We start from the raw sequence: 20,869 nt of genomic DNA, 5'->3' as shown, positions 1-20,869 counted from the left end.
GGGGTTTTTTTTTGAGACGAATGGGTTTAGCTTTTTTCAGTGGATATTGTTTTACCGGGAGCATGATGAAACGTGAGAGCACTCTCCTCTGCAATGCAGCAGGATATTGAAAAATGATCTACGACCCGATGTAAACCCGTAAATAATGTGAATTTATTATATTGTGTTAGAAGTTCAATACTCGGCAACTAACCCATTGGATTATGGACAATTGATGATTAGGTATCAATAAAATTTAATTGCGATTTTAATTGTGAATCCTATAATCTAATCTGGTTAGCATGTTCGAATCGAATGAAAGCTAACCAAGGTCTAATTTGGCAGCAGTTAATCCAAAACTGGTCAAATCATTGTTCAAACTAAAAGATCCATATCCAATTCCATAACGAATATTATTCAATGAATAACGGCTGAGTGGACGAAAGAGACTCAAACGGGTTATTTTGGAGCTGTAACGTAGAGTTTTGTTGAGATTTGAATTGCGTTGTGGTGATGAACTGAGCGAATTGAATTTTAATTTCATCACAATTTGCTTTAAATAAGCAATGTGATCAAAGAATCATGTTTTTCAAGTGCTCATTTAAAAGCCAAGCTATCTCGCAAGGATCTCAAATTTAAAAGCTTAAATCTGATCTGTGATATCGGTTTATTCACGTAAATATGTATTTACCAGGCATCTGATGTTTCTATTCATATTTTCGCTGTATTTAATATAAGTTTCCCATGCAGTAATTCAAACATTCCATTTGGATTCTAAGTGGCAAACTAAGAACCATTTTCTGTATGAATCAGATTGCATGATGAATAAAAGGCCACAAATCTGCAAATAACCAGGGGAACGTGTCCCTTGAACCAATTCGATCAGATACTTGATATATGTATGGAAGAGCACCTTATTTAGCTTGTCATAACTACAAAATTTTCTCGGAAATTGCAAAACTAATTTTTACAATCTTAGGCTAGTTGGAAAGTTGCTATTGTGTCATTGATTACGTTCAAAGATCGAATGACTGACTACTAAAGTTCCGTAGATTTAATGGCATGAGTGACATAACTGACAAACCGTATTTTTGTTTATTTGGTTATTTTCTGGAAGGTGATAGAATCGATTTCAACAAGTTTAGGCTCAATTCAAAGTGACTATTAAGTCAGGTCAAGATCAAACAGAGGTCATTCCAGATTCTGCAGTTATAATCTCATAAGTGACGTAACCGACAAATCCGCTTAGAGCTCAATTTTCTCGGAGTATTTTCGCTGAAACTTTTGCTTCTGGGAATGTTATCGAAAAATTGACGAAAGCGTTGAAGCACACTTTTGCGAACTGTTTCGAATAAATCTGGAAAACATTTGATCTGTTTTAAATTGCTTTAAAATTCATCTAAATGAAGAAAATGTTATTTAAATGACAATAGAAAGGCATTATCACACAACTTGATGATAGTTTTCACGTCCATTTTGTTGACGTAGAATCATACATCTATTGCCCATTTTAAACAACGGATAAAGTGATTTCCCAGTGTTCATTTAAGTATCCCTTCTTGATATAACTTTCCAAATTTTTTTTCTGTGTTCTCTTAACGAATTTTCACCGAAAGCCTATTGAGTTTGTAAACTACTAAGCGTTAAAACATTGGGTTCTGTATAACTAAAAAGCGATTTTTTGCGGTACTTTTCCGTTTACTGAGCACAAATGATAAAATCGATCATTGGATTTGATCTCTATCGTATGGCCACGATCAGTTATTTGAATGAGTATTTAACATTTAAGGTTTTGGTTACAAAATAAACGGTTTAGCACACAGTTATTTCGTTTTCTTCACTATTCGGTTTATCAGTTCATTGATCTGTCATTGAAACTTAGCAGACGCAAAGTTTACACAATTTTTGTATCACCTTAAGGAAATTTCTAGAGGTGTCACATTCTTTCTTATGTATCGGATGCAAACGAGTGACAACTTGCTGGTCGCTTGCAGAATATAAACATTCAAGGGTTTGGTTACAAAGTGCAAAAAGAACAATTTATGAGTATTGTTTATTACTTTTCACATCATGATTTCGGATCAGGAAGTTTGATGTGGATAAAATCACAGAGCACTGCATTGCGATTGTTCAAAGGTGACTTTCAACTTAATCGTAAGTTTGTAAAAACTGGTGCTGCCATCTGTGAGAAACTGGTATGAGTTAATTTCAGAGTATTTTACCACTATTTCTTGTATTTCCGAAACCGTGACAGGGAAACAGTACGACTTCGACAACTAGACTGTAGTTAAGTTAAAAAGTAAGAAAATATCGCCACAAATCGATGCTCAATGAGGTGTTCTATAAACTCTACGTCTGCTCAGAGGTTTATGTTGAGCCGTTAGGTTGCCTCCAGGGGATATTACTTCGCTATTTCATCCATCAATCTTTTTCAATCTATTTCCCATTTATTATTGATAAAAGGCTTACCGTTATTGATGAAATATTCTTCTCATAACGAAACAAATTGAAAAGGAAAACTGAAAGCTACCAAGTCTGCCAGCTTCTTTTCATTCAAAGTCACGCTGAGCAAATCGAGACAATAAATAGCAAAGGGAAAATATTTCGCGAATCAATAATTGAATAAATGAATGAATCCCTTCTTTCACTCTATCAAATAATGTCTTTATGTTCGAATTCATCTGGAAAGTTATGTACGGTTCGAAATTCTTTAATAATTCAAACTTTCTCTGCCAATATGAACATGCTTGTGATTCCAAACACGATATCCATTGCCATGGGCGATAGAAGACTAATGATGATCCAATACTTCAACCAACGTTATCAACTTTGAAAGAGTCCAATTAGGTTATAATGGAAGAGTTTTTTTTAATTTACCGCTATATTTAATAAGATACACTGCTTTAACTCTAAGATGACGAGATGATTTCTTAACAGTACTTGAGACTAGGATAATTTCTTGAATTATAACGTTTCATCGCAAATTGTGAAATAACACGAATGAAATCGCGACTCACGTTCATTCCCATGAACCACGATTTCGTCGATAACCTAGGGATAATGGAGTGTAGCCATCGTCCCAGTTCGCCAATACTCCGTGAAAGTTTGCCAACTTTCGAGAGTTTTCTGACGAGTAATACTGGAAAATTCATTGAAGCATTTTGGTCTTTCATAAATATCACCATCTAATGCGCCCACCTCTGCCAACGAATCTACCTTTACATTGCTTGGAATTGAAATATGCGAGGGGACCCAGATTAAGGAAATTATATAAGACCGTGAATTTAATCCAGGAAATATAGGGCATGCTTCCCTCACTTCACATAATGGAAGAGTTATGAAGTGCTTTATATTTGCGATAAATGTTACACCGATAACACGTTAATGTTTGACAAACTAGTCTCAGAATTCGGTATCAATTATGAATCTTTGTCAATGAAAATGCACTAGAACTTGTTTAACATGAAAGAAATTCAACATCTCGATCCCTTAAAACTCACCAATATTTTCCATTCTGTTGAAATAGAAGGTTAAATTCCACAAAAAGGAATGTAATACCAAGGCTTTGCCTAGATATGTCCTACCTCCATTTTCAAACATTTTAGACTCAGAAGATGTAAATCAATATACGATTTTTTTAAGTGTGTACATATCTGTTAATCAGACTAATGAACTCGTAAAAAAACCTTTTTTATTTCAATGTTTGGGGTCTGGGCTCTTTGATTTGTTGGTTATACATTTTTGGAATATGAATCAGTTCTAGGTTGTTAAGATTTAAGTTCCGTTTTAGTCACATATGGTGCCTTCAAACCCGTTTTTCACATGATTTGGTTTTTACCATTAGGATATAATTTGCCTTCACAACTTTGTGATTTTATTGTAGGGAAAATTGTTAAAGCTACTTAACCATGAAAGACAGGAGAATTATAAACTAACTTACTAACTAATACAAGGATACAATAGAATCTGTGCGACTCTTTTGTACTAAACCAGGGTGGACGCTCTAAGATCATTTTCAGAATTTTATTCTGAATCCTTTAATTGATTTACTTTGAATTAAACCAGTCTTTTTTGGTCATTATAATTATTATAGTGTTTTTTTAGCTCTTGATCTGGTTCAAAATTCAATTCTCTGGAAGCCTAGCAAAATACTCCATTGCAGAGTCCATGATAATTTCGTGCAAGCTGATTTTTTTTTTGATGAGCCATCTTTGCAGGTTTGTGAACTAAAAATAATTCGAGGGAGCCAAATCAGACGAATAAGGTGAATGGGGAAGCAATTGTAGCCCGCAATCGTAGACTTTAGCAATGGTTGCAATGCTCTTATGTATTTGCAATGAAATAAAAAGTAGCTTCAAGTGATGCCGCTTCGCAATAATCTCGAGACTTTCTATTATTACTACATCATTATAATCATCTACTGCATAATCATCATCATCAGTAATGGATTCCGTAAAAATCTCCCAAAATTTTTTTTAAATTTTTTGTTCAAGTGTTGATAATTTGGTGCTATTTGGTCATTAAAATCACTTTCTAAAAGAAACGCTTAAAAAAATTTTTCCTGAAAGTTATTGTAAAATGTAAACTTTTTTGTCAAATTTTCAACAACGTCATGCCATTATTTAACAAATAACCATATTTGAATAAAACTTTCGCATATCGTACATAATACAATAAACGTGAACTTATTGTATGAAAATAACAAAGAAATATTCGAAATTTTTTCTTTGCAATTTTTGAAAACAATTGATTTTTTTCAAAGTTCAGAACTTTGAAAAATTGGGAAAAATATCATAATACAATAAAACATCGTAGAGTCTAAATCTGATGACAAATTTGTGTGCCAGCAATAAATTCAAAATCTATGACGAAAAGTCCGGGAGCATGGTGTTTTCCATCCTTCTAACGGCAGTCAACTAAAACTTGTGTCATTTAAATTTTATGCCGCTGTTTGATTCGATGAATTCTGCAAGAAGCAGTGTAAAATTAATACACAAGATTGTATTCAATCGATTGTTTTTAATGCCGTTTTTCATTGAAAAACACTGGTGGCGTGGATTGCTCTGATTTTGCACTTTCGAGCAGAAATGCAATATTCTGACGGTGTTTCATTGCCATTTCTGCTCGAAAGTGCAAAACCAGAGCAATCCACGCCACCAGTGTTTTTCAATGAAAAACGCCATAAAATAACAAAAATTTAAGCTAAATCAGATAGAGGTAAGAGATACCACTCGGCGGTCAAAGTTTGAAGATTTTCGATCTGACATTTCCGAAATCGAACATTTTTGTTTGATGTCTAATGTCTTAGAATTGCATAAAACGTCGAGATCTGGTGTCATCTTAAAAAAATTGAATAAAATCGACTCAGGTCCATTGGACATTCGTCTTCAAAAAATTTGTTCGAGACACCAGATCTCGACAATTCATATAACTTAAAGACATTTTTTTTTTTTTCATAAATACGTTTATTTCTTAAGGCAGTTTACATAAGTTTTTCTTCGCCGTAGCATCACTTTTACATAATATTCTTATCTTAATTTAATTCTAACATAGTCACAACGTTTTGAATTTATTAAAACATATTCTCTTATTACTTAAATATCATCTTAGGTAACTCGTCATTAATTATGAAATCTACTCGGAAATATTATTTGAACCAAATGATTAACTTCTATAAATTATAAAATAAGCTGTTATTTTCAGACCTTTTGTTGATAATTTCATACACTGTTTCGAGTTTGTTTGTATCATTACATTATTTTTATTCTAATTTAGCTATTGGTTGAACTCATGGACGCAGCTGGGATCAGAACTAAGTCTTGAAAGGGGCCATTATTAAATTGAAACTCCAATTTTCTTTATGAAATGATAAATAAGTTTCATGTATGAAAGGTCACGACAAGCAAGAATGTCTCGAACTGGGATATTGGATAGTCTACCTTGGGTACGCAAAGAATTTATTAGTTGAGATCTGACATCACGATACTCCACGCATGTCCAAACGACATGATCAATATCCCGATAACCTTCTCCGTAAGCACAATGATTAGTCTCGGAGAGCCCAATTCGAAGGAGATGTGCATCTAACGTGTAATGATTGGACATGAGTCTGGACATCACACGAATGAAATCCCTACTCACATCTAGTCCCTTGAACCATGCCTTTGTCGATATTTTTCTTAAAGACATTTGGCGTAGAAAAAAATTCTAATTTCGGAGATTTTGTGGTGATTTTTCAAGATCGAAAAACTTCAAACTCTGACTTTTGCACTACCGCTTTACGGAATTAGAAATAATTTATACTGGTACTTTATGGTTCTTTGTTGGGTAGTCATTTTATTCTTAGCAGCCAAACACGCTCCCGTAGTGCGCTCGCGTTCGTGTTTTTGTTTTGAAATTACTATACGCGACATCCCACGGCGAGATCTGCAGAATTTTGGGCAACATAGGACATATGGATCAGGGTCATTTCGCAGAAAGCCATTTAGCCGAAAGCCGTTCCGACAAAAGTCATTTCACCGAAAGGGTCATTTCGCCGAATGGGCCACCTCGCCGAATGTCATTTCGCCGAAAGCCATTTCGCCGAAAGAGTCATTTCGCTGAAAGCCATTTCACCGAAAGAGTCATTTCGCCGATTTCTGCAATTGTATTAATATTATAATTGGAATTGATTGAAAATAAAAACAAATGAATGATAATACGTTAACGCCCATTTTGTTGACCTACAATTGAACTTCTTGAATTAATATTGATTTTTGCACTCTTCAATAAAAATTGATTCATGAACTTCAGAGCGGAGTACCCAAGGAAACTTGTTGACTTTTAGCCGCTAAGCATCAAAGCAATTGCATAGGTGTATTTACCAAGCAAATGTATGTGATATTTTCCGTTTACTAAGTGAAAAAACATCTAATGCGGCTTCGCCACATCGATTTGATTCGTGTGCTGTCCGACCTCGCTACCGCTCGTTCGGACCTAACTAAAGCAAAGAAACCTAGCTTTGAGTAGACCGGGCAATCAATCCGGTTACAGGTTTGTATGCAAGGCCACTTCTTTCGAAACGACTTTCGGCGAAACGACTTTCGGCGAAATGGCTTTCAGCGAAGTGACTCGCACCCAGACATATTTGTGGCATCTACTAGTTCGCATCAAAGTACCGTTCAGACATTGTTCGGTGTGATTGCTTCATAGGGAAATCAATATTTTCCGGTGTAATTTGCAGGAACTCTGACCCCGTTTTTATGCGTTAAAATAACGAAACTCTTTTTGCCTTTCTCATTTAAAAAGGTTATGCAATCACTGTGAAAACCGACTTTTGAACCGAGATCACAAAATGTCTGTGTGTGTGTGTGTGTGTGTGTGTGTGACAAACTTGAATTCAAAAGAAAAGTCTTGAGGCCCCATACAAAGTTCCTGAGTTTCATATGGATCCGACTTCCGGTTCCGGAATTACAGGGTGATATGCACCAAAAAATTAAAAAAATAGTCACATACGTTTCTCAAAGATGGCTGAGCCGATGTTCACAAACTTAGATTTAAATGAAAGGTCTTATAGCTTTATACAATTATCCTGAGTTTTATTTAGATCCCACTTCCGGTTCCGGAATTACAAGGAAATATGTGAAAATTTATGAAAAAATATGCAATCAATTTTCTCGGAAATTTCTTGACCAATTTTCACAAACTAAGAAGCAAATAAAAGGTCTTGAAATTCCTAAAAAAGTCCCCGAAAAGTTGATCCAGATCCGACTTCCGGTTCCGGTATTACAGTGCGATTGGTGAAAATTTTCAATTTCATGAGTATTTTTCCACAAGCGATGGCGAAACGACGTGCACATTTTTATAAGACTGCTAAATTGATCTAGTTGACGGATCTTATCAGTTAGTGATTATATAAAACTACTTTGGGACTACTAGTTCCCGGTTTCCGCATCCGAAAACACCGGTAACAGTGAAGAAAATTTCCAAAAACGGAAATTAAAGCTTTCATTGTCTTGCTATTTCATCCTGATCCGACTTCCGGTTCCGAAATTATAGGACGATGAGTGTCAAAACATTCAAATTCAAAATGATGATGCAGGAGAACGGGTATAGCGTGATGGGTAAGTCGGTGCCTTTCACGTTGCCCACCTGGGTTCGATTCCCAACCCCGCACGTAGGGTCAGAAAACTTTTCTGGCCCGAAGAGGTGAATGACAACAATGTTAAAACTTCTATAGTCGAAAAAAATGACAATACAAAACTGGTACGCGACGGTACGTGCGGCTTTGCTCCATTCACAGCGTGCTTTGTTCAATTTCGTATAGCGTGTAGGGTTGCCACATTAAAATTTATATTTTTCAGGTGAAAAATATGTAAATTTCTAATCCTTTTATTCAATTTGTACCTACTTGTTAGTGTTATTACAAGATCATGATAAAGATGCTTTTCAATAAAAGTGCACTTATTGCCTTTTATCATAAAGAAAGTTTATACAATCACTTGAAAAATTGACCAGTGAAAATTGACCCGAAGGGCTAAGTGTTCTATATAATTCGACACAGTTCATCGAGCTGAGCAATGTATGTGGGTATGTGTCAAATAATGTCACTCATAAAAAAATCTCGTAATCCTGTAGGTTGCTATTGAATTTCACACCGTCATTTAGAGCGGCGAAGGGTAAAATGCTTCTAGATTTGGCTTGAAACTAATTCAATTTGTAGACTATATTAGTTACTTACTAAAAGAACCGACTTTCGTTATACTGGTTCCAAGTTCCTGGTTCCAGAAGTACCAGAAGTAGTAGTCAAAAAGTTCAAAACGAGACTCATTCAATTTTCACAGAGATGATTTGATCGATTTCCACAAACAGGCTCAAATAAAAGTTCCTACAGTCTTATAGGTTGCTGTTTAATTTCATCCGGGTTCGGTTTCTGGTTCCAGAACTATAGGGTAAAGGGTGTGTTTAATCATTTAATGCGGCGATGCAAAATAAAGAAAAATTCCTATCAACTTGACACAACTGTTTACAATTTGAAAAGGTTATGTTAGTTTATACCCAAAGAAAGTTTCTTATTTTATTCAAGATTGAAAAAATATTTCGTCACAAAATCTTCTGGTGATATTTCTGAAAATATTAGTAATATGAGAAAGGCATAATTACACCACTAGGCGGATTAAAACAGGTTTTGCTTACATGTTGCATATGAATATGATGCCAAACACCCAAGCAAAAATCGGCTGTCGAAGTAAAAAAAAACTGTATCGTGCTGAATTTGGACATGTCTGCGTAAATACGAATGAGCGTAATCTTTTTCAGCGATTAAAGCGCATTTTGGCGGTCATGGAAGCTTATTTTCACCTTCCCTAGTACCTCAAATGGAATGATATGAAATAATCAGTATGTGCCTACTTGCTGACACTGTCATGCTAACCAAAACTCAATGCGAGATCTAAAACAGAACCACATCTAAAACTTTTTTCCTTTTATCTTTCCCTCTAGGCGCTCCAACCGACAGACTAGTGGAAAGAAGAAGAATACATACCTAATGAAGTCTCAGTATTTGCAACGGAAATAGTTGAGAGCGTGGTTGATACAGAAACGCCGTGCCAAATCGTGCCCCATTCTCTGCACAGCTGTACGCGAAGCCACGTGTGCTGATGTACGTGTTCACCGTCCTTAGTAGGAGGTAAGGTGCTAAAGCTATAAAAAATTGCACCTTTACACCGCTACGATAGATGAAACATCTTTGTAGCACGTCCGGAACGGGTGAATCTACGTCCGAGCACCGGTGAGTCCTTGCCATCTCAGCAGGTGAAAGGACTTGCGAGCCGCGCTAGTGCGAAAGAACTCGAAAGGATATGTACTGCCATCTGTTGGTGGCCGGAGGGTATGAGTCTTCAAGGTGCACGCAAGTTGACTCTGACACTGGGTGTGTCTGCAAACCGGCAGTTTTTCCAGCATATTCTGCAAAACTTATACAAACGCAAGAATTAAGGCGATAAATCTTTGAGATTTCCATCATAAATTACACCTACGCTTCGCTGTGCTCTGCATCAAAGGCATCATGTGTTCAAGTGACATAAGCGCGTAAAACAGTGTGGTAACCAACTCTGGTGGAACAGAGAAAGTTCGCGGTGAAGAATGAAAAAGTGCTCTGATGTGAGTGGAGCGTATTAGAAGGGATGTTTTGTCGTTAGTAGCATGGTTCGTAGTACACATCTCGCAGTCGAAGTACAAATCCAATAGCGGTTGCCACAGCAAAACTAGACCAGGTCTGAAAAAACAGCAGCTAATGACATAAAAGACACATTTGTGACTCCATCCGACACTTTGTTGATTCCGGAGAGCAGCAGGAAATGGGGTATCAGTGCTTGTGAAGGTGTAAGGAAAAGTTATGTGAAACTGTAACCAGGAGCGAGAAAGTGGGAAAAGTGCACCCAGTGAAGAAAAAAATGGAGTGAACGACAAGCGAGAAAAGAAATTCCACCAGTTGAATTTGGTTTAGTAAACTAACGGGATGTGAGGGTATTTGTGTGGAAGAACGGCAGCAAAAGTTATCCGGAGTTTTCAAACCAGGAAAGAGCGAGTGCGGTGTTGGTTGTAAAAAAAAAGAAGTGAAGATAGAAGAAACATTACGCATCAAGAGATCCTTAGCAGCATTACCTTCTCCGTAGCATGTGGAAATGATGAAGAGTACGCCGCAACATCGTAATGAGTGAAGTTGTATCGGGACAGCGCATTCATCATACATAGGATTTTATAGCAGGTTTTTATATTTCTTTCTTTTTTCATATTATCTTATTCTCTGCGGGCGCATGATACTTCACAGCAACGTAGCCACAATGAATAATATAGCCTAAGAAGCATCTGTAAGCGCATATGTTAACATAAATTTTCCGATACCATTAGGACAATTTATGAGAGTATTGGTCAAAGCGCAATTTTTCATGCGATATGATTTTTGAAGCTTATTTTTCATTTCTGTCTGTGGGATTTACTTCTAAAATCCGATATTCAATAGAGGACTGAAACATTTTTAGATCAGATTCAGTTTTAAATGACAAACGAAAATTATTAAACGAACCATCTCCAAGAAAGGAACAATTTTTTTTTATTATCACAATAAAAAAAAACAAAACAAGACAAAACTTGTGGCTAGCTTTTCGATTCCGGACCTGTTGAGATGTGGTACGGCGGGGAATGTTTTCCCTGTACACCGAATCACAAACAACCTGAAAAGTGCCCTTAGAGCTTGAATGAACATTATTCAACCAACCCATCACCAAATTCGTTTGTTTGAACAAAGCTCCATTTCCCATCGTTGTCATCCGTACTCAGAATGAGTTTCACTTGAACAAACTTTTTTACGTTTGTTTTTACCAACAACAGCTTTTCAACTTGTTCCCAGTTCGCTTGTTGTGGACCGACACAACGATGCTAATCCCGATGTGGACATTTCTATGGCAGTGGTTCGGCGTTTCCCGGAAATGCTACTTGATTTCATGGCAGTTATTATCCAGCGTCAAAACTCTCTCGCAGTAGTCCGGTGGTGCAGCTATGGGAACCGAAACATCTGCGGTTTGACGAATCAGCGAATTGTGATTTTTGCAGAAAGGTTAAAAGTTTTTGCAAACCGAATAAACTAAACAAAACTGTCACATCCAACGTGTCAAAAATGTTTGACGTAGCTTCCCAGACAGTGAAAGGGGATTGTAATATAAAATTGCATTAGTAATCTTTAAATTTATGAAGCTATGGTTTAAAAAGTCTGCACTAAAAATAAGTCATGTCATGAATAACGCTCGAATCCGTACTTAATTTTACAGTATATACTATATTTTCGACTCAAATACCAAATACCCAAATATCTCCCATTTTAATACCCTGTATTTTTCACACAGAAGAAAATGCACAATTTTAGGTCCGCATCTCGAATCGTCTGAAAGAATTGTGGCACCATGTAGCGAATATAAATACACTCAAGTAATTTTTTATGCGATTTTTGATTCTGTTTTTTAATGCAAATTGTTAAAGTTTTGCAGTATTTTTATACGAATTTTCAAAGTTTTTCGGATTTTATGCGAATTTTAAAAATATTTTAATTTGCCTACGAAATGCACGAAACGTTGAGATTTAGTGTTATCTTGAAAAAAATTTTTAAAGTAACTCGTCAGGACTTCCATAGTTTTCAAAAGATTGTTTTTTTCGAGATAACCCAAATCTCGACGTTTCATGAATTTTTAACACATATGCAACAGTAATTTGTTTTCTTTAGTTTAAAGTTTTCTAGGCGAATTTTAAAACTTGTGAGGTTGATATTATGGAAATTTAACAAATTATGCGGTTTTTATGCGCATTTTCAATGTTATGCGGGTTTCCATGCGAATTTTTGAAATGATGCGTTTTTTGTGCGATTTTTATAAGAGGGAATCCCCGTATAAAAATAAGTTTGAGTGTACATGCAACAGCAAACGGCAAGTAGTTCATAACAACAGCGGAAACGTCAAAAACATTTGTCTTTTTAATGTATCCATTTTCAGCATGGTCTTCTTACCAGGGTTGCCAAAAGCGGAGGGGGAAAGGGAAGAATCCCCCCGGGCCTGGACTTTTTTAGGGACCGGAAATTCGAAGATTCAAAATTATTTTTAAATTCTTCATAAAAATAAACAAAATATCAAAAATCGATACAAAATTGGCTTGAGAATTATTTTGTTTGAATAATGTATTTGAAAATATCTTGATTCGATGATATTCCCATGCTCAAAATGTTTTTTTTAATTCTCGTGTTCAGTGGCCCGGCATGTTGTAATCGCTTCGGGCCCGAATTTTTTCTCGGCGGCCCTCCTTCTTACTATTCATTCTTGTTTCGAGCGATTCACAACAATTTTGCTGTACACAAAAAATTAATTTTACCGGTGAACTAACTCAACATACGAAGCTATTCATTAAGACCTAATTTGTGAAATGACGTAAAAATCCATTTGTAATGTCTTATTATTATTGTTATTGGATTAGAAGGTTTTTTATTGGTTACTACTGTAATTTGCTTCCGGCCAGCAAGTATGAAGGACTGAATTTATATGCACCATTTCCCAGCTAATCAGATGTGTTGGCTTTTTTGGCTCAGTCGATTAACGAACGTTTTGATGATACAATGATTCTCGGTTCAAGTCGCCGCTATCCAAGGACGGCTTTTATCGTATCAACGAACGCTCTTTACCAACTCTTAACACCATTCAATCAGTGCCATCAAAGAGAGACGGATATCATCACAGCAACAAAAAACCGACATGCTTCATTTAACGTAGCATGGACACCAGTGCGAGAGCGATTTTCTCTCGAAGAGCCGTCTGAGCATCACGGGTTAGCATGCTACTGTGGGGTTTCGCTCTGAAGCAACAAACGGTCGCTCATTTTCGTTTTATTCGACAATCACCAACACTGCCGCTATGGCTATCAAAATTTTTTTTACATATCATGAAATTTTTCTATCACACAATATTGCATCAAAAATTACTTTTTGAACGGTTAGTGGAATATACTAAATCGATCAAAAAGAAAAAAAAAGGTCTGTATTCAATTCTACTATATTTTAAATTTTTTTATATTTCATCACTAGCGTCACGAGGTACACACTTAAAAAACCCTGTGATTTTACATCTTATTAGATGCACATAAATGGAGCGTCACGCAAATTTATGTTGAAGAACATTTAATATTGTGTCTATGACTCCATGACATGAAATTCATTGAAATAAAAAAAATCACTAATAGCAACCGCCGCGACTTGAACCGAGAATTATTGGATCGCAAGTACGTCTGTTTATCGACTGAGCCACAGAAGCATGCATCTGCTTGGCTGGTAAAAGGTGCATTTAAATCTATACAGTCGAACCTGCTAGTAAAACGCAAGTTACAGTCGAAACCAGTAAAATTCAAGCTCATCTAACATTAGTTCATCACAAATAAAATTTTCCGTCATTTGACAAATTAGGTCTTTATGAATTATATCGTATGAGGTATTAAGTCACCTTTAAAATTCTAAAAATTTTAGAGTATAGTGACAGACACAGATTTAGAGTGTAGTGACAGACACAGATCGACCACATTTCATGTTTTTGTACGTAAATTTACGTGAACTGTTATGCTCCATTTATGTGCATCTTATAAGATGTAAAGTCACAAGGTTTTTTTTAAATTTGAACATTTTTTGATTCAAAGTAAAAGAAAAAGGGTTCCACAAAAAAGAAAGAACATTTAATATGTTTTCAAAATTTTCGTCAAAAATATCCGTCTTTAAAAAAAAAGACAAGTGAGCAATGTAACAAACACAACTGGAGAAGGTGAATTCGAATAAAACATGTTTCTTTCACACTTTTGGATTCAGAAAAAAGACCGATTTGCGGAATTTATCCAATGTTTACAACTTGCTTAGTACTTTTTTGCATTATTTATTTATCTACACCATAATCTAAATTTTAAATCAGGATTCAGGAACCATGTGTGTGTGTGTGTGTGTGTGTGTGTGTGTGTGTGTGTGTGTGTGTGTGTGTGTGTGTGTGTGTGTGTGTGTGTGTGTGTGTGTGTGTGTGTGTGTGTGTGTGTGTGTGTGTGCACACTTTTAGAAGATATTTATACGCGCTCAATTTTCTCAGAGATGGCTGAACCGATTTTAACAAACTTGAGCTCGTTTGAAAGCTACTGTCGGGCTATTGATCAAGTTCAAAGATCAAATGGTTGTGAATTTTGGTTCCAGAGATATGATGGTATAAGTGACGCTTTACGTTTTTATGCTCCACTTACACAATGTTGCTATCGTTTGCCAATTCGAAAGTTTCGCACCACTTTACGACTTGTATGTATACAACATTAATAGTTGTATTCAATTGAAGCAAATACAAATGCTTCTAATCGAGATGCACTCCCATCTCTTGTTCATTAGGCTTACTCACTCCGAGGTCGTCTTGTTGTTTGTTGTTGTTTTTTTTCTGTCGTCCCGGTCGCAAACAGTTTATTGAGTCCACTGTCTCGGACGAGATATACAGGCGGAGTGAAATTTTGCACTCATCAAAAAAGCCAGAAAATGTTTGATTAGCAAAAATGAAAACTTACGAAAAAATGAACTCAAGAAAACCGTAATAATTATTAATCTTCAAGAATCCAGAGGTATCGTCCTGCCAGAGAATTACTGTAGATGGGATGAAATATTATTTATAAAGAAACTTGGCTGAATAGAAAGCCGTACATTTTAAAATCGGCACACGGCCGGTGTGGTTTAATGTTGTAATTTCGTCTTTGTGGTAATGCCTCACAAACAGAGTAATTGTCGGAACGATTTCCGGAATTTGAGAAAGTTCCTAATGTGGTCAGTAATCAGTCATTTTTCAGTCCGTCTTTTATTGGGAAACGATAGAAGGTACAAGTTTAAAATGGATTTATATATATTTGTTCATTGGATCTTCACTCTACAACCAATTGTCGCTTGACATTTTCGGCCAAAGTTCGCTAGTCGAAATTTTCAACATCCTGAAAGGTATACGTTTATTGGGTATGTGCTTAGTGCGCCGCTTTTATATTTCGGGGATTCAACGACTACAGGCACGTACCTAGAGGGGGGGGGGGGTCAAGGGGCCCTGTCTCCTCCCGAAATCAGAATAAAGTAATTTTCATTTTAGGATTTTTAACCACAATTTCCGGAATCAAGAACAGAAATGAGGTTTTTGGCCATCAACTAACAAGATCTGTTAATTAGAAGATTTTACCAACTAGTTTTAGATAACCCGCTTCTTTCTGCAATCGAATTTTTTTCAAAGCTCAAAAGTCGGTTTTCACATTGATTACAGTCAATGTCAAAATTAAAGGAAATGGTACTAGATGGCCAGAAAATGCCACGAAGATTAGTACTGAGCAACATAATCATAGTTTTAGCAAGATTCTGCGAATGAAAAAGATGTCCTGCCGCTGCATGCCGCACTTGCATACTCAGGATTAAAACGATGAACGCGAGCACACTTCGGAAACATGTCCGCCTATGCTGATAATGATGGTGTCAGTTAGTTAATGTTGATGAAGTCTAGATCCATTATTATACACCATATATACATTATTTCATTTTGGAGTTCTGACCTGCTTCTTCCGGACTTGTTCCGAAATCGGAAGCCGGATTCGGTTAAAGTAGCATACAAGTCTATGAATCCATAAGACCTTTCATTAGAATCCATTCTTACATTTGTTCAAATCGTCCTAGTCATCTCTGAGAAATTTATGTAAGATAAATTTTAAAGTTTTTGACCGCTACAAAGAAGATTTTTCTGTTGTTGCATCGTCACTCCCAATGACGAATTTAAATTTTTATGCTCAGGGTTGAAGAAGTCTGTAAACTTGGAAAAAGTCTGCGGACTCCAAGCTTTCTTCAAAGAATGATGTAAGGAATTGGTATAGTAACAAAAAAAAGACCGCGGAAATTTCAAAAGTCTATAAATTTTTACAAACGTTTGCAAAAAACGTGATTTTCAAAAGCCTACAACTGAAACATGTCTGCAGCTTATTTTGTAAATCTGCTGATTTACAAACAAATCTGCAGGTCTGGCATCTCTGATCCAGACACGGAAGATGACTCGATGAAATTAAATAGGATCATGTGGGATTGTAAGGCACTTCATTTGAATATAAATTAAATAAAATCTGCTCGTCCATCTGTTCGACAAATAATCAACAAATTTTACAAACTAGAACTTGAATAGTTTCAAAATATTTGCTCCTTTTTACATCGTGAACACATAAGAACATTCTTTTTACATAAGAACACACCCTTAAAATTGAAGGTTTTAATACTCATCACTCAATTTTTCCGAAACCATTTCTGACATCTGTACGACAAATCCGTTCCGAAAATACCCATATTATTATGTTTTTTTTTTGGAATATCGATGCCCAAACGTCGCCTTATTAGATTAATTTGTTTCACACCGTAATCGGGTTATGTCTGATGGAAATAACACGGTATGTCTTGAAATTATCGATCATTTTTCCCTTTCAAGCATGCTTTGTTATGAGAGTCATTCATATTGTGTTTATTTCTGTTTCAACTACAGTTGTCAATTTCCGCCCGAACAAAACCAGCTTGAATACACTTTCTGGATAAAATTCAACATCTATTTCTTGAGCAGTCTTTCTGCAGTGGAAGCAGTCCTGTTAAAGTTTTCCCGGTCGAGTACGGAATTTAGCTTTGTTTCTTAGCAAAGCCGCAAAACAACCGATCTATTTTCCAAAACAGCATAAAATATTAATGGTAAAGTTTTGTGTTTCATCTTCACTGAAAGCTGTATCAGTGAGTAGTCCGTGCTCCAGAGAGGTTTATAATTTACACATTGTTTTTTCTCCCCGTTTTTTTAATGGAGCGGTAAAATTTTTAATACTCCGTAAGTGTTGAAACCAGGCTATGCACAACAGCACAAATTTAAGAAAAATAAAAAGCATTATTCATTGAAAAATTATTTAGCTTTTGATTTACTTACACGGTCAAATAATTCCAATTTGTAGAAGTCCATCGAACCGAAAACGAGATTTCAATTACAAAAAAAACTGAAGCAGAGCAAAAGGAAATTGCCCCAAAACAATTGAAATTTCATCACTGTTCTGAATCTGGTACTATTTTTCTTTTATTACCCAAGAGAAAGTAGCAGCCACAACAAACAGAGAACTAACTTAGCTACCAAGTGTATATGATGCTGATGGTTTTGATTTTTTTTTGTTTCCGTTGCACGACCCGATGAGGTAGTTCCCTCCGAGTTTCCAGTCCACTTTTCACTCTTTCGTGCCTTTACGGGTTGCTGTTCAGTGCTCAGAAGTAGCTTTCTGCATTTCATTTGTGGTTTTTCTTCCACCGTAACTGATCTGGTAGTACGGATGACCGTAAGCTTTTCATCTGCGGGTGGTGTGAGTCAGTAACCAGCAGTTTTATACCTCATCATTCCCCTGCTAGTACCGGAAAGCGGCTTTGGGATATACATAGTCAGGCTTCGATGTTCTGTTTCACTTGAGAGTTTCTTGGGACGAGTTTGGCTTGTGAGCAACCGTATGACTAACTTTTCCGGTAGCTTCTTTCGCTTGTGGAGGGATCGCAGGGGATCTGGTGCAGAAGTGTTCAAAAAGAACGTTTCGAGTTTCGAGATGTTTCCACTACATTTGATCCAGAAGTGACTTAGAAATTTTTGAATATGGAATTGCTGTTTGTGACCTTGTTCGGAATTACCATCTGCTGTGATCGGGTTGCTGGTTATGAGAAACGAAGCGGCGTCTCTCATAAATGAAAATTTTGAATTCAAATTCGGAAAGTTTTTGACACATACATGCAACTGTTAAATGACATTCCTGTTCTGTGTTCTCTGTCATCTTCAGCTTCGCTAATACCGTGTGTTTTATCTATTGCGGTTTCTGTTTGTCCAGGTGGTGCACATCACACTCATGTTTGAAATTCAACTCAACTCTGCTGGAATCCAATCCAAAGTCAAGATAAAACTTTTTCGTGTGGTTTTAGGTGATAGCGTTTTCGGTTTTACATTGGTGCTATGCCGTTGTAGATCAAAGAGCGATGCTGTGCTTAGACCCGAGTTCGAGGGAATGTAGCCAGAATGTATGCCAGCTTGCTGTATGATAATAGGACCCAGAGCGATGGTCAGTTGACCTCGTGTTTTGAGCGAATTACATTTACTGCCTCGATGTTTGTAGTCACAGAATGTAAAGGGCGAGTATGAATTACCATTGGAACAACATTAATTTACTTGTAACTTTGTTGGACATGCGATAAACTGGATCTATTTTTGATGGTTGTTTTGTGAACGTTTCGATTATTCGACTTTACGTCATCTGCAAGAGTTAGTGTCATCATATCCGGAACTTGTTTCTCGTTTTTTAAATTTTCACATATTTCATTCGAATTCTTTAAATTAGTCTGGGGCCCTTGGTGATCATGCTTCCAGGTTGCGATTAAAAGTAGTACAAGGCGGTTTGGAGTATTCATGTTTTTGAATAGAGGCACGCCTTTCATTAGAGGCATGAAGTCAAATCCTACCAAAATCATGATGTTCAAAGGGCTACATGAAAACTAATGTATGAAATGAGTTTTGCAGTATTTAGTCTTCTAGATTTTACCATGAATCATGTCTGTTGTGAAACAAACTTAAGTACTGATAGCCTACTAAACATGAAGAGAACAACAGTAAGTATGGTAAGGCGAATAAGTAGAAGATGATATAAAAAGTAGTGATGCCAGGATGAAAGCTAACAATATTACTAATATGCCCGCACAAGTGCCCCATTATTATTGAGTATAATTAAACATTCAAGGTTTTTTGGTTTGTACAAAACGCACATGTTTAATTTCAATTTTATTAGTTCAATTTCAACTACTTTTAGTACTGATGACCACAAAGCCAATCCTGAAGAAATGTGTGTAGTTGCTAATATGCATTTTTGGGCACTTTTTATTGGCAAATCGAATTATTTAAATAATAAATAATAAATAATAAATTGTGAATAGTGCACTTATCCTTTTCATCTTATTTCAGGCTTACCGGTATTCGGTAGGTACCCAAAAATTTTATGTTGATCGCACTACAATTTCTCTAAGATGGCTACACTGATTTTCAAAAAATTCGAATCTAATGAAATGTTTGACAATCCATTAGGCAAATTTGCCTGCTTCAACTACACTTATTTCCGAATTCCGCTTTCGAATGTATCGGGAATAGAGAAGCTAAAAGCAGGCCAAAGCGAATTTAATAAGCAAAAATTTAAATTAAAAAAAAATTAAGGTCCCATACAAAATTGGTGCATTTTATCCGATTCCGACTTCCAATTTTCAAATTAAAGGATGATAATTTTTTTAAATTTAAACCGTCATAGAAGATGACAATAACAAAAAATATTCAAAGTTGCGTCCTAAACTATTTTAAATTTATTCGTCATACCAATTCATGGACATATGAACTATTTTTGGTTATGCTGGTCTTTGAATACCGTTTCTGGAAGTACCATAAATAATGACAAACACTTTAAATAGGAACTCTCTTCTATATCTCATGGAATGCTCAATCGATTTTCACACATGTAGATTGAAAAGAATAAATTTAAGGTTTCATACAATTTATATCTTCAATTTGTCTTGCCGTTCCAAAATTTTAATTACAATTTATTTGAAACAATCTTCATTAAAATAATTTCATGAAAACTAAAAACAACGAAGAATATTCACGCGAAAATCGTATGCTGATTGATAAAAAAAAGGTATCATCTCACTACTAGGTGGATCATGCACGTTTTTAAGTCTTTGAGCGGTTGATTCATTCCCTAAAAAAGCAAAGCCTTGATATTACATTCCTGTAGTGGAATTTGACCTTCTGTTTCAACAGACTTCGCAGCCGATTCTTAGTGTACAGAACCATTGCATGGCTGGTGCTACGATCCTACTGACACTACGAATCCTTGACATATTCTTCTAATTCACACATGATTATGAATGATCATTCTCACGATTATCAATCATGCAACGATTTTCACCACCAGATGAAGATATTTAGATGTCGGTAGTGCAATACGTATTGTTATTACGTATTTGCAATGCAAATACAGCAAAAAAAAAAGAATAATGATTTTAAAGACAAAATACTTTGTTTCAATTTTAGAATTGATTTAGCATGAATTTGATTTATGGAAGTAACAGGAGTGCAGGGTTTTGCGCAGCGTTTAAGCCAGCCCTCTGCATAGCACTTGGTTGAACGCTAGTTAGTGTTCGCTCCTGCGCTCCTGTTACTTCTCTCTGTAAGAAATTCAAGTAATTAGTGTTAATATGTTTGATACTGCTGCATAAAACATGCTTTGTGAAGTGATTATGATTGTTTTTAATCAC

The 20,869-nt window shown here is 36.0% G+C and overlaps 1 protein-coding gene across 2 annotated transcripts in view; it reads left to right on the top strand.

The window, feature by feature from the left end:
- The window catches only part of LOC131431165 (serine-rich adhesin for platelets), a 242,193-nt gene that overhangs the window by 12,921 nt on the left and 208,403 nt on the right, over positions 1 to 20,869 (top strand). For both annotated transcript variants that reach the window (XM_058596719.1, XM_058596718.1), the window contains exon 2: positions 9,460 to 10,726. The gene's annotated coding sequence lies outside the window, so the exon portion shown is untranslated. The remainder of the gene's footprint in view (positions 1 to 9,459; positions 10,727 to 20,869) is intronic.

The sequence above is a fragment of the Malaya genurostris genome, chromosome 2 (assembly GCF_030247185.1).
Source record: "Malaya genurostris strain Urasoe2022 chromosome 2, Malgen_1.1, whole genome shotgun sequence".
NCBI lineage: Eukaryota > Metazoa > Arthropoda > Insecta > Diptera > Culicidae > Malaya > Malaya genurostris.
Note: the sequence above shows the minus strand (reverse complement) of the source record. Positions and strands in the feature narration are given on the sequence as shown.